The sequence below is a fragment of the Haliotis asinina genome, chromosome 11, assembly GCF_037392515.1.
Source record: "Haliotis asinina isolate JCU_RB_2024 chromosome 11, JCU_Hal_asi_v2, whole genome shotgun sequence".
Classification (NCBI taxonomy): domain Eukaryota; kingdom Metazoa; phylum Mollusca; class Gastropoda; order Lepetellida; family Haliotidae; genus Haliotis; species Haliotis asinina.
Window position 1 is genome coordinate 23019881 of NC_090290.1, and position 17415 is coordinate 23037295.

The following is a 17415-nucleotide window of genomic DNA, read 5'->3' on the forward strand; positions in this document are numbered from 1 at the left end:
TGTTCATATCCCCGGATTTATACATAAGCAAGGGTGTATTTTTCCACTTGATTAGTTTTTCAGTTACCTTCAAAGTTAATAAATTGTGCTGAGGGCACGTGCACCTCGTCTCAGAGGCAGTTCCGAGCTAAGTCGTCTAGTTATGGATTCTAAAAGGCTAGATATGAATTCACTGCAGTTACTATACAGTTTTGAGATGATGCCGCTTATTCGCTCTGCTCCCTGGGGAGGGTAGATCATTGGCCTTCGTCGATGCGATTCAGTCATCGTTCGTAGATTTATGGATGTATGATTATGTGGAGACCTGTCTTTATGGTTGTGGCTCTGTGTTAGTGTGAACTATTTAGGATATCCGATTAAACAATGTATAGAGGACATCTGACGGACTCTAGCGTGTGTCGCATTTCTTCATCTGTGATCTTCATCACGTGTTGATGAGCTCTTGCGGTACATATTTCAAAAATAAATATGTGCTGTTTGAGCCGCGGTAGACAGCACCCTATTACGAGTATCTTGTAAATATTTTATGTTCGTTTGTGCGAAGTAAATTATAACATAGCATGCCATTATTTGTGGTATATTATCTTTCGTCATGAAATGATCGCATTCCTATTTTTGTGAATAACTACTGAAGATTATATTGTGTCCTTACAATTAATAATAGTTTTGAAAATCTAAACATTTTGTACAGATCAAGCTAAAAGCTTTTGACAGTATTTGGTATTTGATAGTCGAGATTGTAATTGACATTTGTGTATTCATTCAAAATAGAGATCAAAAGGGCCCTAAGTTCAACAGAGATATTGTAATAATTGTTAAAATAGATCGTACGAAAAACAAGAAGACAAAGTCATCAATATTCCCTGCAAACGACAAAGTACTCTTCATGAATTTGTCTACTAATTATGATGAAAGCATGTCAGTGTTTTGGTATGGCAGAGTGGAAGGAGAGTATAGTAAAATTTTACAATTCTGCTCCGGAAAAGAACACTATTACCAACTTCAGTCGAGGTCGAACTTGTTCCCAGGAAACGAAAAAAAACCCCTTCAAAACCAAACGTGATATTCAGAATTCCAAACCTACCAAAATGCACCACTACACCACCAGACCTATCTATGTGCCAAGTTGGGTGAAAAAAATACAGTGAACGGTTTTTATGTTCTGCTCCGCAAGGCACCCATGAAGAGCCACCTCCTCGTGGTGGGTGCTGGGTAACGCTAAGTGCTCTTCTCCCGTGTGGACCCGGGACAGAATGTGTTCACAGCATCCCATTGCTTGTCGTAAGAGGCGACTAAATTGGGCAACCTGTTTGCCGTGGGTTGCGTCCCGTGTCGGTGGAGGACGGGATCCTGGTGGTTGAGGGCAGATGGGCTTTTAACTGCGTTTCATTTGCCCAACACGCCACTTCGGCCCTTACTTCACCTAGACGGGTGGTTGAATGGGCCCGATTCAACCAATCGGCTGGTCATACCAAGCCCTGTGCATGAACTGTGTATGTGTCTTTGGCACAGATTTGATTTGAAATTGTTTTGAATTTCGGCTTTGGCACTACTGGTGATCTGTAAGTTTTGATTGTGAATTCTAATATGAACTTTGCCTAGAGTCTTATGCCAGAAGGCGATGGCTCATGGGCCAATCTGGTAGTTTAATTATTTATAATTCTTCTACTGGAGTATATCATCCGGGTATCCTTGGTGCTGCAAGCTGGAGGCCCGCTTGCTTTAGCATTGTCCTTGTGATACTCCGTGGTGGGTGGGGAGCTCGGATGATGAACAATATGACACCAACCATGGCTTATGAAGTACCCCACAAAAAAACAAAGCGTCCACTTGAAATTGATCATGTTGATACTGACCACAGACCGTCTCTATCGATTGAGTATTGGCCACGTTTCCTTGTTATTGAGACTCCGGACAAGACCCCATTAAAGCTGAACCCTTTTGCAGTATCTAAAGGCATTCAAGGTATTGCTGGGGATGTTAAGAACATTCGGCGCTTACGTTCGGGTGCGCTACTAGTTGAGTGCAGCAAGAAACAGCAAGCATCCAATCTGATGAGTATTGAATCTTTTGTGGGCATTCCGGTCACGGTCTCTGCTCACAAGACCTTGAAAACTAGTAAAGGTATCATCAGAGATCGTGATCGATTGTTTGCTGACATGACCGAACTTGATATAGCATGTGAAATGAAAGATCAAGGTGTGCTATATGTGAAGCGCTTTTCAACCCGAAAAAACAATGAAACATTTCAAACTAATACCTATCTGTTTACTTTTTCATGTCCAAATGCTCCTAGATCAGTGAAGGCAGGCTATTGTAACATAGAAGTTGATCTCTACATCCCCAACCCGCTCAGGTGTTTCAAATGCCAGAAATATGGACATGGCGTGAATACTTGCACATTGTCTGTTGTGTGTGCTCACTGTGGTGAGAAAACACACACAACAGAAGATTGTGACAATGATTTAAAAAAATGCACCAACTGTTCAGGCAACCATTCATCTTCTTCGAAACAGTGTCCTATTTGGAAAGAACAAATGGAGATAAACAGAATAAAGTTTACTCAAAATATCTCCTTTTCTGAGGCAAAAAAACTGGTTAAAAGGTCTGATCTTCCAGAAAGTTACGCTACAGTAGCAAAAACATCATCGGAGTCTACCTCAAAAATAACAAAATCATCCACAGGATGCCAAACTACCTTGACTTGGATAAATTGCGATTCTCCACAGCTTTTATACCCTGCTATGTCATCTCAGACTGAGAAATCACTTCCTAGTACATCAAAGTCGTCTTCTGATCACAAATCATCATCATCTCAGTCACACTCGAAATCTGAATCGACAGCTGATAGTCAACAAACTGTGAAAGGTAAACCGAAGTCTAAGTCTGATGCTTCAAAACAACAAAGTGGCAGAGCTCCTAAAGGGTCACAAAATAAAATTCAGTTGTTTAATAGATATGGGTCTCTTGAAGACATGGACGTTTCTGAAAACGTCCATTCTAGGGCACATAGCTTGTCGCCCTCCAAAAGAGTGCGGGGTAGATCCCCAATAAATCCCCCCAAAAGATAGTTTATTCCAATAATATTGTACAGTGGACCTGCAGAGGACTGAGGACTAATTTACATGAATTACAGCTATTAGTCCAGGATAGAGCCACTGGTGGGTCATCCGTTCTAGTCAGACAAAACGTTATTCAAAGTCCTGTTTCACTAAATACTAATATGCAGGCTGTTGCTGTGAGACTTACTTTACATGTAGCGTTTACGCTATGCTCGCTCTATATTTCACCGTCTTCGACGTTTGCCAAAACTGATCTGCAAGCTCTCTATGACCAACTCCCGAAACCCTGTATTATAATGGGGGATTTAAATGCGCACAACCCACTCTGGGGAAGTGTAACAACAAACACTAAAGGTAAGTTATTGGAGGATTTTTGTTCTGACAATGATTTATGTATTTATAATGATGGTTCCAACACATATTTACACCCTGGTACAGGGACCTATTCTGCTCTTGACTTGTCACTCACAAATGCAGAACTACTGAATGAATTCGAATGGTCAGTCCACGATGACCTCTGTGGAAGTGACCATTTTCCTACTATCTTAAAAACTGTAACTCCATCCGATGTTCCTCCATCATCAAGACGAAATTTTAAAAAGGCTAACTGGGCTTTATATGAAACACTGTGTGCTGAAAAACTTAAACCTGAACGTTTTATTGACGTTCCTGATGCTATTAAATCTTTTTCTGATGAATTGAATTCCATAGCTGATGAGTGTATACCAAATTCCTCTGTAGTTCCACACATAAGAAAACCATGGTTCAACGATGAGTGCAAACAAGCTAGGAAGGCAAGGAAGAAAGCTGAACATTATTTCCGTCGCCATCCTATGGTGCATAATTTAAATAAATTTAAAATTTTAAATGCTAAAGCACGGCGTACTTTTAAACAAAACAAACGCCAATCTTGGCAAAATTATGTGTCCAAAATAAATTCTCGGACACCCATGTCCAAGGTATGGATCATGGTCCAGAAAATCAAAGGTAAAGGTACTAAATCTACTGTCCATCATCTTAAACATGGAGATCAATTGCTTACTGATAAATCAGATATTGCGAATAAACTAGGTGAAACCCTTGCTAAACACTCTTCCTCTTCAAATTATGTACCAAAATTCCAGCAATATCAAAAACAAGAAGAAAAGAAAACTATTAATTTCAATTCTGATAATGGGGAAGATTATAATGAAACGTTTTCTATTCATGAACTCCATACTGCTCTTGATCAAGCTCATGACACTGCTACTGGAGCTGATAACATACATTATCAACTCCTGAAGCACTTACCGGAATCCTGCCTAGAAACTCTTCTCAATATTTTTGATGATATTTGGACATCGGGTAACTTTCCTCCGCCATAGTAGTACCAATACCTAAACCTGGACGTGATCATACGGATCCGTCCAATTATCGACCTATTTCACTAACTAGCTGTGTTTGCAAGACCATGGAACGCGTGATAAATAATCGACTTGTTTGGTACTTGGAAACAAATAATCTTATCACATATATACAGTGTGGTTTCTGTAAAAACAGAAGTACTGTCGATCACTTAGTGCGACTGGAATCATTTGTTAAAAACGCACTAATTAATAAACAACATGCTGTGTCTATCTTTTTTGATCTTGAAAAAGCATATGACACAACCTGGAAACATGATATTTTGAGGGATTTACATGACTTTGGTTTGCGAGGTCGTTTGCCTCAATTTATTGCCAACTTTTTAAATGACAGACAATTCCAGGTCCGTGTGGGTTCTACCCTGTCTGATCATTACAATCAGGATCAGGGTGTTCCACAAGGCAGTATTTTATCTGTCACTCTTTTTAGCATCAAGATCAACAGTTTATCAAAAGTTTTAAACGATTCAATTGATGGATCGCTTTTCGTCGATAATTTTAATATTTCTTGCCGAGGTAAAAATATGCATACTATTGAACAGCAACTGCAGTTGTGTTTAAACAAAATAAATAAATGGTGTCTTGAAAACGGCTTCAAATTTTCGAAGTCCAAAACTAATTGTGTACATTTTTGCAGAACATATAAGCCACATAAGGACCCAGAACTATCTCTAGATGGCACTCCCATCAAAGTTGTAAAGGAGGCCAAGTTCTTGGGATTAATTTTTGACTCACATTTAACGTTTCTACCACATATCAAATCCCTCAAAACTAAATGCCTGAAGGCACTTGACTTGTTGAAAGTCGTTTCAAATTCTAAATGGGGAGAGGACCAAGCTACCCTCCTGCAACTTTATCGATCACTGATCCGGTCAAAACTTGATTATGGCTCCATTGTATATGGTGGAGCCTGTAAAAGCAACCTGAAACTTTTAGATTCTGTTTACCATCAAGGTCTAAGACTTTGTCTTGGCTCCTTTCGAACTTCACCTGTTGACAGCCTGTACGTTGAGGCCGATGAGCCATCTCTTGAGCAGCGACGTATCAAATTAGCTTTACAGTATGTAACAAAATTATATTCCAGTGAGTCAAACCCTGCATATAACTGTGTTTTCAGTCCTCTGTGTGATGACTTACACAATATGAAATCTTCGCTTGTACCACCTCTTGGTTTAAGAATTAAACCATTTCTTGCTGCTACCGGCATTGAGCTGGAAAATATAGCTCCTTCCCGTCTTCTCTCTTCTCCTCCTTGGCAGTTGGTTAGGCCCCAAGTGGACCTAACACTGACCACATTTAAAAAATCAGAAACTAATGAATTACAGTATAAACAAGAATATAATGAATTAAAACATAAATATAGCAGTTATAAATCCTTATTTACAGATGGGTCCAAGGACGGTGGCGCAGTAGCTTGTGCCACTGTCATTGGATCCAGAACAATATCTTCTAGATTACCAGACAACAGTTCTATTTTTACCGCTGAGGCTAACGCCATATTAACAGCTCTTAAATATATTCAAAGACGCCATAAACATAAACAATATATAATCTATTCCGACTCTCTTTCCTGCCTTCAGGCGATTAAAAATCTTTCTTGTAAACATCCACTTTTAATTGAAATTATTGAATTATATAATGATCTTGCTACTGGCCAGTACGACATCGTCTTCTGTTGGTTACCCAGCCACGTTGGCATTTCCGGTAACGCAATGGCCGATCTTGCTGCTAAGGCAGCACTCAACAAATCTGTGACACCACTTCGTATTCCTTATTCTAGCTTACACTAGTGATCTGATGCAGAAGAAGTGGGACACCCAAGTAGGTATAAATAAACTACATGAAATAAAACCCTACATTGGTTATACATACTTGGGTTGTCAGTCCAGATTTGAAGACGTCATTTTGCGACGATGTCGTATTGGCCATACAAGATACACTCATGCATACCTTTTAAAAGGTGAGGATCCTCCGTTTTGTATCCCTTGTGATGAGAGAGTCACGGTCAAGCATATTCTGCTTGACTGTGTTGAATTCTCCATCACAAGGGATAAATTTTTCAATGTCAAAACTATCAAGGACCTTTTTAGCACTGTTAGTTGTCATTTAATCATTGGTTTTTTAAAAGAAATTGATTTTTTGGTGGAATTTTGAAAATTATGTTGTGTAAATAGATGCATTTTAATGATTGGTAGTTTGAATTAGTAACTTGAATTGTTGGTGGCTGTACCCTCAAAGGGGGTTGAAGTATTGTAAAATTATTGTCCTCCTGAGAGGGTACGTAAGTCCACAAACATTCACAGTAAATTTAAGTCTACCAGGATTTTAATCGTAGCATTCATGTTCTTTTAATTTCGGCTAACTTTTCATACAATCGCCAGCAGCTGAAGGGATGGTGTAAATCCAACTAGGGACCATGCAGGTAGCAAAGGTACTGTAAGTCCCCATGGTTCCTAGTGTGGTGATCTACCTTCTGTTGTTGGCGATCTATAGTCTGTTTTTATATTGTATTGTCTAAATAGTGCTATTAGTTTTAACTTTCCATGCTAGTTTTAATTGAAATTGTGATATTCTAGTTGTTTTACTGACCTTCGTTGACGGGTTTGTTGAAACTAGCATTTATAGTTCAGGAGATCTGCCCCAGACAATCCTCATCGCCACAGCTTAAGTTATGTTTTCCATGGAAACCACAAAACATAACAATGTTACAGGCTCATCTAGGGATCATGTCTGACATGTGTACCAAGTTTGGGTAAGTTATTATGAATACTTTAGAAGATATGCTTTGGACAAAGTTTGGGGACGCACAGAGGACGTACGTAAGGGGGACCTCGTTTCTATAACAACCCCCCCCACCCCCACCCCCCCCCCGAAACTTTTGCGGGAGATAACCAAACATTATCGATCATTATGAAAAGGGTTTGCAATGACCTTTAATTCGATGAGAATTCTATAATTTTTTGCTCAAGGCAAACCTCTGATGTACATGAATGTTTCTTTTCATATTTTCTGCTTCTACCTTGAGGCCATATACAATTAGTCTCATCCTATTTTTTTCTCCATTTTCAACTCGTCCAGAGGACAATTGTTCCTACAAGAGATATTACGTAGTCTGTCGGCTTGTTAATGAAAGACATCTGTAAAGAACCGCATCCAAGCGTTCACGTTCCCAGAATGAAATTTTGGGACACTGCTATTGTCCTTACCTCAGTGATACAGGTGGTGATTACGACAAAACATCCCTGCAATTCACATGCAACCATTGTCAGAATGTGCCTCTCAGGAACCCTGCACATAACAGAATCAGTCATTAATCAGTTATACCTCATCGATCTGGCAGTCTAGAAAGCATCCATATCATGGCTGTAATTGAACCTGTCACTTGTATTCTTCATTGATTACCAGATCTTTTGCTTCCAATCTAATCTGCGTATGTATCTTTGCACACTGACATGTGACATCTTGGTCCTGAAGATAGCTTAGATATACACCAGCTATGTCACTTTGTATTATATTTTAGACTGAGTCTGTGTCTCCTTTCAACGATCCTTCACACACACATTGCATAAATGAGGTTATTTGTTAGTTATCGAACCGAAACTGAATGCCCCTAATAATACACCATGCTTGTTGGAATAGTAAACCGAAATGGGCACTGCTTGGCTGAAAGATATGTAGGTCACATTGCTGCTGCGTTAAGATATGGGCAAAGAGGATTGAGGGATGGACAAAGAACATATCTGAACATTTGTCTGCATATGAGTTACATACAAATAGTTCATACGCATACAACATGCGTACTTCCAGATTTTTGGGGCAGTGGTTTCCTCTATGGACACAGTAATCATATTTACGTCTAAAACATATATCATCTTGTGACATGTATTCAGCTAAAAATTGCAATTCGTTGACTTACAAAAGCCAGTGGCTTCTCAAAGTTGAGCTAGCATGGTTTGTTTTATTTGAAATGTTACCCTTATTGTCAATAAGCCGGACTCTAGTGCCAATTGAAATAGCGGAGCATTTTGTATATCCGTCTACTTGTGTACCACTATTCCTGCTGCTGCTACTACTGCTACTGCTAGTACAAACGTATATATTATATGTGGTAAGGGGATAGAAAGAATGAGGAATTCTTGGAACTCACCCTCACAGTCTTACGAATATGGTAATGGAGTGAAGATATTATGGGGGAGAAAGAAAGTAGGAGCGAAGGAAATAGGTTATTGACCAATCCATAAAATGGTAAGGGATCTTGGCTCTGACGTAGAAATCCAGTCTTTCAGTGTAGCAAATGTCCTGAGAGTCAGAGAGTCTTGATACAGGTCATGTCATGAGACAGGACTACGGGCATCGAGATCTGAAGTCGAAGGCCTTTATGTTCCTCAGAGCACCAAGTCTGAGAATCAGTGGCAAGTACGCACTCATCGTAAGATCATTGTCTTGTGTTGCTGGAGGAGTGAGTGAGTGAGTGAGTTTTAGTTTCACGCCGCACTCAGCACTATTCCAGCTATATGGCAGCGGTCTGTAAATAATCGAGTCTGGACCATACAATCCAGTGATCAACAACATGAGCATCGATCATTAATTGGGAACCGATGACATGTGTCAACCAAGTCAGCGAGCCTGACCACCCGATCCCGTTAGTCGCCTCTTACGACAAGCTGAGTTGCCTTTTATGGCAACCATGGGTTGCTAAAGGCCTATTCTACCCCGGGACCTTCACGGGTTTGTTGCTGGTGGAAAGGTAAGGTCCACAAGACCCCCTGGTAGTGACACTGTACTTCTCGCACATCCCTAACCGTCAGGACCGAAGTACAAGGATATAACGTAGTTCCGGTAAAACGAACGCCATCCCTTGTGTGGGATAACTAGCAGGTAAAACAACTACCTTGTCAGAGGTGAAAGGCTTTCCTTAAAGACCTTAAAAGCCCTTTGAACACTTTCCGATTTTTTCATTTATTCAGGTCAGTTACACCATTCACCGAGATGAGTCGATATATACATTACTACGGAGACATTGTCTAATCCGGAGGATATTTTTGATAATCCTATGCTGACCTTAAGCCAATAAGCAGAATGCGTATTTGTGTTTCTAAGATAAACAAAACTGAAAACTGTTAAAATATTTATAACATAGACTTTATCTACTAAATCGAACCTTTCTTAAACTCACGTTTGTACTTCTCTGAAACTGAGATCTACACACATTGTAGTCACATTACGCTGTTTTAAGTAGAAACTCTTCTAAACTTTTTCTAACCTTTCCGGTATTTAATTGACTTTAATGTTTTCCTGTGTTCCAAGGCTTTTGATAGTTCACTGTAATTACAATTTATTCATGATTAAATTCATCTAATTCCAGTTAAACTTAGCACATTAATGCATTTACAATAGTAAAAAAATCAGTTGGTGTATAACAGTCTCGTTACGTTTGGCATTCATGGAGGTAACTTGACGATTCGCTTTGGTTTCCTCCATGTTCAATCCATTTAGCCTTATATGAGATCAACATTCCTCAATTGCGTGATAATATATTTAATCAAATTGGTTTCAACTGTAATGTTTCAAATGCTTTTTGGGGGGTCTTCAACAAATTTAAACCGTTTTTCATGTCGATGTAACAAATGCGTCTCTGAACAAGGGCGGACTCATACGTACACGTATATTGTAGCATCTGATCTGTGTTTTTCAGATTTGACAGGACGAGGAATGTGTGTGATGTTGACCAAATGGAGTTTGCGATGTGCCGTTGGTTCCTATCTCTGAAGGGAAAGGTTCAGAACGCTGGAGGATGGGGCATTGCTTGAATCTGCAGACTGCAGTGCTAACTGTCTAGAATAACCCTGCCCCGATCTATATTCCGATTTGAGTAGTGTCTAGTGGTACTAGTATATGAATAATTCCCGAAGTGTAAATATTAAATATGATCTCAAGATGCTGTACAGCGCACCTTGCATGCATCGGTAACTAGATGTCTAGGACGTTCATGTCTGTCTTCCGTGAGATCCAGCAAGGAGACGCGGGGAGTAATTAACCGAAGCTGATTTATTCCCTGTGATGTCTCTTCACACAAAAGCTCCTGACTGAAAAGGAAAACACTAAACGTAACTGATTTGCAGCAATCGTACCGGCAAGTACTTTATAGTCACGTTTTCATATTTCTGTTTATATAATTCCTACATTTGGGACCTTGCATATCTTTCACCATCCATCACTACAGAAGGGTGTTCTAGTGCATCGGTAGCAACAGCATGTCTGCGGTATATCGCTGCCAGTTTTGTGAGGAGGTTACATTACCATGTCTGAGTGTCAGTATTACAGTTCGACATGATCTGTCTGTGCCTGAGAATATTCAGAATTAACCCCTTCGTTATTCCTCGTTAGACTGAATTGTTCCTCTTACTGGACTTGGCTTTGGTTATACTGCAAACACGATCTCAATTAATTGCAGAAGGTAGGGTGCGTGAGAATCATCCCTTTACAGACGCGTTCAGTCTTGTCATATAAGACTGTTTATACTATGTAGGTTTGGTCTGTAAATACAGTGACTTTCAGAGGGTAGATAATAAGAAGGCAAGTAATGCAAGAGTTGCGGACAGATGATGCAGATCATAGCTGACCTATACTGAGTGTGACATTGTAATGAAGCTTATGTCATCCACTATGTTAATTCACTTTGTTCAATCTATCCTTAGAGATGGTTCGGAGAGATAACAGTTAGAAAATCAATTATTTAGACTTCCTGTTATTCAAATTTTTGCTTCAATGTATGAAACGGCTGACATTCGCACGACATTTTGGAACCACTCTGCCAGTCAATATCAAGTCATCTACATACAGGAAACCTGAAAATAATAGGGTTGAACATCGCCCTTAACCCCTACTCCCAGTACACTAATAAATTCTGGCAATAAAATGTTTATATGCAAGTGTCTTATGCTAATAAACTACCCCACACGTTATTGTTAGACCTCACATGTTATGTCATTCAGGTATTTTGTTCTGAGGATTTTGAACCAAAGAAACAGCTTGTCTCCTATAGCTAACGTAATCTTTCTTTGGCAAGGTGATCCACTTATACTTGGTCAAAAAAGTAGAAATTTCCTTACCTTATATTTAGCTTGATAAGATGAACAAACGGTTTCACTTTAGCTTTTCGTATTTGTTCACATTTATAAAGAATTTCTGTTTCATTTACCAGCCCAAAATAATCAAAGGATGCTCTGACAAATCAATAGATTATACGGTGACTAATTGGAGACACAATATCAGCACAGTGTCAACATTTTGCAATGTTCATGAAACACATCTAAACAGAAAACAACTGATATTATACAAAATTCATTTAAGACAGCAAGCAAAGTTGGGTCGTGAGTCTTAAATTACACTTTCGTGGCATGGTGTCCTAAGTCTCGTGAATCCACGAACGAATCACGACCTCCGGTTCATGTCATGACGACTTCGCTGGTGACGAGTCTTCCACCAGGCTGATACAGTTCATCATGGACATCACACTGTGCACAGTTGTCTTGGGTTATGTCCTCGTAGTATTCTTCATAGTCAGGGTCACATGCCAAGCCATCCTCAGAGTCGGTTGTCCAACCAGCTCTGTGACAAAGTCTGAGTCAAACATGGGATTGTTTGATCCTAAAGGTCTGCACATGGCGTTTGTGTAATCAGGTAAGTCTCTTCCTCTCTGATGTCAACAGACCGCGTGAGGACGCCACACTTAAAACAGTATGTATCTGATGATTCGATCGACGAATTTATCTTCATTAAATAAAACATATATTAAGAGAAGTTTAGGAACTTTGTCATGATGTGTGCTTTATGCCATATAAAAAGTCGCATAAATATTACTTCTGTCAACGCGTGGTATATGGTGAACTGCTCGGAATGTTGATGAAAAACATGTGGACGAAAACGAATTAATACGTGGAGTTCAAACCTCTTTAGATGCCTACACAAGACAGGACAAACAAGTATACCTGAATGAGGTGAGTGGACTTCCGGCTGAACCCCAAAGCCTTTCCTGCTCGTAGTCGTCCCCACTCAGACAGTCGACTCCTAGACCAGACTCCTCACCCACATTCAGTATAGATGTCACCACACACACACACACACACACACACACACACACACACACACACACACACACAGAGAGAGAGAGAGAGAGAGAGAGTCAACAAGGGACTGATATACTGATATATATTGATAGGTAAACAATAGCACTTCCTTCTACAGTTGATGTAACAAATGGGATGACCAAATGGGATGACCAATAACATCCATAAATGTCATATACAGTAATTAGTGGAAGTGCCAAAGAGGAACAGTGCAGCTGAGAAGACAATGTATACGATGAAGATTAAGGATGCGGATTAAATAATAACAAATAGGTCCCATATGGCTTGATTCCATGGTTTGTTTTTTTTAGAAATATTTCGGCGATGACTGTCCTGAATTAGACACTATAACCCTTCTGAAAATGTACACATTACCATGGTTAAAAACGATCCCTTATCTGGTCCTTACCTCATTCGCTGCTACTGCATCACATACTAAAGGAAACTCTTCACTTGTGATCATTCGTTAAAAATAAGCTATTGATCTTGTAGTCACCAAAACATATAACATACACGACGTTTATACCGAACCCGCGTGTAACAATTACGTTAACACTGACGGATAGCTCAAAAAGTGTTTTGATCCTGGGGAATTGTTGTGTTTTCAGTCGAAATACGAATGACGAACTACAGTGGTAACGAACAGAAATAAATGGTCTTGTGGAGATCGTCATAACCATTGTTTACTGTGATAAACTGTTGTCTATAGAACATGGGTCTTCAATATGTTGACCTCCGACAAGATAAGTGCCGCGAGGGGAACATAAACAAACCTCGAGGGTCCATGAGCCCATGGACCCCGAGGGACCAGTGAACAACGTATTTATCTTACCGAACACCTGAGTTTTAATTTTGAACTGTTTGAAGCACTTCTGTTGAATGCTAGGCGAATCGCCATTTTGCAGACGACACCAGGTAAACAGATTTAGAGTTATCTCCCTTCCATCCATTTTCAATCGCAAAACATCGGTAATTTCCGTGCTTCATGCATGATTCAATGTTATTCGAGACAAAGAAGTACTACCATGAAGCACCAGAAGAGTTCGGAATTCCCAGCGGTGTACATTGAAAATAATACGTCGCCTGTAAGCGGGGTACATTGAAATAATAGAATATCGATTAGCCAATCAGAAAGCGACATTCATGTGCGAGGTAAGACAATGCAATATGTTCTATCATACAAATAGAGTCTTCAATATGTTAACACTATGTTGTATCATACAAAATGAGGCTTCCATGTGTTAACCTTTCACAGTACACTATGTTCTATCACACAAAAAGGGTCTCCCATATGATAACCTTTGACAATACGATATGTTCTATCATACAACATGGTGTCCTGACATAACTTCTACATGCCAAAATTTCTACAGACTAAAACAACAAAATACATGGTCCAGTGCACAGCTAATCCCCTGACCCTTAACCCAAGTGCACTGAATGGACTAGTCCGACTAGTTGATCAAGTTGAATAAAAGTACATGATGAACCGTTTATTGACATAAAAATAAATGTATTATAAATAAACATGTAATATATCAATATTCAAAAATACATGGTATTGATTTCATGAAATATTGTTCTAATGTCATTAGGCAAGTTTTAGGAGGTGGCCGACAGCATCTAGAAATTCCAGTTTTCTGCCTGGTGAGCAGCTTGTCCTTCAGTCTCAAACGTCGATTCTCTGTCTCCTGTAGACAAGTTTTCTTGTGGGTGGGGCTGTTCCATATTCAAGTTGAGCAATCTTTGACTTGTCTGCTGCCTCAGTCTTCTTAATCACTTCAGTGAATCTGAAGACATTCGGATGGCGATGGGGCAAGGTCTGGTTGAGTCTGCTCTAGAATCCTTCCAAGTTGTTGTTGGTGCGGGGTCCGACTGTCAGGTGATGATTCCAAAGTTAGATGGGAAATCTGGCGTCATCGTCGACCCACGTGAAGACAATGTAGTCATTGAAAGCAGTAGCTTGAGGCACATCTGGGGCTGACTCCATGGCATCAACCCAAGTGCCCTGGACGACATCTACGGGGATGAGGGCAAGGCCGGCAGCTCTTCTGATCCATGTCTGGACAGCAGGGTTTTCCTTGTGCTGAACGGCCAGTCCGAGGTTCTGAGTCTTGCGCCAAATGGCCTGGCAATAGTGAAAGAAGCATCCCTTCACTTCGATACCAGGAAACTCACTTTCTACTGCACGGATGGCACTAATCTCAAGTTCAGTTTGAATACGGGCGGGTGCTAGGGGGCGATTCAGCGTTTGTCTAGTGTAAGTTGTGGACTGGCGGTCAGGGAGAAAGGCAAACATATAGGGATGACATCGGGATAGTCTCTTCTCTGGCTCTCTTTTTTAGTTGCCGACAAAGCGTATCTTCGCGCTGTCTTCTGGATCATGGTTGTGGTCCGTGACATTCCTAACAAAATCACCCGACGTTGATAATCTTCCTTTGCATGTGGACTTCACACACTTCCAGTGTATACAAGTTTGTCGGACAACATTCCTGTTGTAGACATAACCGTCTAGCAAGACTTGTGGGGTTCCTTTCTGTAGACCCGTGAAGGTCCCGGGGTAGAATAGGCCTTCAGCAACCCATGCTTGCCAGAAAAGGTGACTATGCTTGTCGTAAGAGGCGACTAACGGGATCGGGTGGTCAGACTAGCTGACTTGGTTGACACATGTCATCGGTTCCCCATTGCGCAGATCGATGCTCATGTTATTGATCACTGGATTGTCTGGTCCAGACTCGATTATTTACAGACCGTCGCCATATAGCTGGAATATTGCTAAGTGCGACGTAAAACTAAACTCACTCACTCACTCACTCCTTTCTGTAAGGTTTCAAACTCTACTTTTCTTATGCCAGCCATTTAGCATATTCCTACAGCAGGTTGACATAGGTTATATACTACAGTTTTAATCTCTTATAAACTACATATTTGACTGAAGTTTTCATTAGCTAATTAATTTATGTCTCTACTGAATTGGTGAGCTTGGATCATGTAGTTGCTGTACACGTTTAAAAGTTTCTCATCTTATTTAGTAAGTAATAAGTTGTTACTGAACCTCTACTCCCAATTACTCCCGCTATAATCCTACCCCTGGACTGTTCCATTCTGTCTATAGGTACGTGCATACTCCTGCCTTGACTTTCTATAGAAGTTTTGGCATGTAGAAGTTTTGGGAGATAACCTACAACATAAATCTTCAAAGGATTCAGCAAACCCGGAAGTGACGTAGCAAGCAGTTCATACATCATGGCGGCCTCACTGACGTTCACGCCTTTCTTCTCAAATGTTATCATGATCTGAAACCAAGATCATACTCTATTACATGGAAGTAATGTAAGTCCCCATGGTTCAAAGTATGGTGATCTACCTTCAGTTGTTGGCGATCTACATGTATAGCCAGTGTTTTATACTGTATTGTCCTCTTTAATTTTAATGTTTTGCTTTGATAGCTTTGATCTGTGATTCTCTAGCATTTCATCTGTCATTGTGGACAGGTTTTAGTCTTCAAAATGTTTTCAGTTTTTCTTGTGTAAATTGCTTTCGTCACGATATATTGTCAATATGACTTGACAATGCGTTTAGCATGTGTCTACCGCCGTGCGTGTTTTGCCATTAAATTCTTCAGGCGGTCTTCAATCGCCGAATATAAAACAAACGATCACACACATCATTCATAGTCATCTGGATGCTTATACATCGTGTGTAACTGTTGAAGAACAACGTTTCTTTATTGCTTGTAGCTATCTGAAAAGGTCAGTGGTTGTTGTAATCTTACAATGTGAGTCACCAATTGCCATTTGTCAAGAGCAACATTTGCCTGAGACTACCTGATGTGTATGTGTTGTCTGATCCCTGACATTTCATTTGAGAGTTTGTGTAATGTGATTCCATCAATAACGTGTACTTTTAATGTGTAACTACTATTAGCTAGGTTAATGGTTGTTGTAATCTTACAATGCGAGTCACTAATGTGAAGTGACTGATCATGAGAGCTGGATGGAGTAAATAGATGTGCATAATACCAACTACAATGGCTTGTCTTGTCTTGTTCATATACAACCCAACATGACGCTGATACATTACGATGGCTATGACTCACTCAGTTAGGAAGCAGTTTTCAACCAGGAGAAAGGAGAGAGGAGAGAGGAAGCAGCAAAACAGCAGTGTGTTCAATTAAAGGACAATCTTGTTCCATAATCTAACATAATCACACAAGTGTTTTCTTATATTTTGACATGTACTCTGAAAAAGTAAGGGAACTTTCAATTTGCATAGGAAGTGTAAACTTTAACAAACGTTTCAAGGACAGACATCTTATGAATGCACCACCATTTCCCTCTATTACCACCCCTAAACACTACATATGATATGCACGTGCACAACGCAGCAGCAACATACACATGCATGAGGTCCCATTCTTGATTTTGACGTTTTTTTCCAAGAAGGTCGAGAAAAGACTTAGAACATTAATTTTGACACTCATCAAACATTGTGCTATTGTTGGTTTCTAGTCGTTTGTTTTAAAATGAAAATCGTATACATGCAAATTACATGCCATACACCAATAATCTTCAAAAAGCGACTACATTCCAAATAACTATAGTTGTAAGGAAGTGCAAATAGTAATGTACTCTCAAAACATTCACTAATACCATATCAACATTGATTGACTCCTATAAATCTCCTAAATGAAAAAGTAATGAAGATCCCCTACTTTTTTTAAGAGTATATATTTCAGTTTGCAGTTACGCAGTCAACTAACAGAAGGGACGTTGACTTTTTGATATAGCTTTTATTGTTACATTAATATGGAGATAGAAC

General features: G+C 39.8%; 1 protein-coding gene and 1 pseudogene across 1 annotated transcript in view; one reads left to right on the forward strand and one right to left on the reverse strand.

Moving 5' to 3' along the window:
- LOC137256533 (RISC-loading complex subunit tarbp2-like) overlaps positions 1-17415 on the forward strand; it is a 582560-nt gene that overhangs the window by 408210 nt on the left and 156935 nt on the right. The window lies entirely within an intron of this gene.
- Positions 11914-15453, reverse strand: LOC137255341 (uncharacterized; annotated as a pseudogene).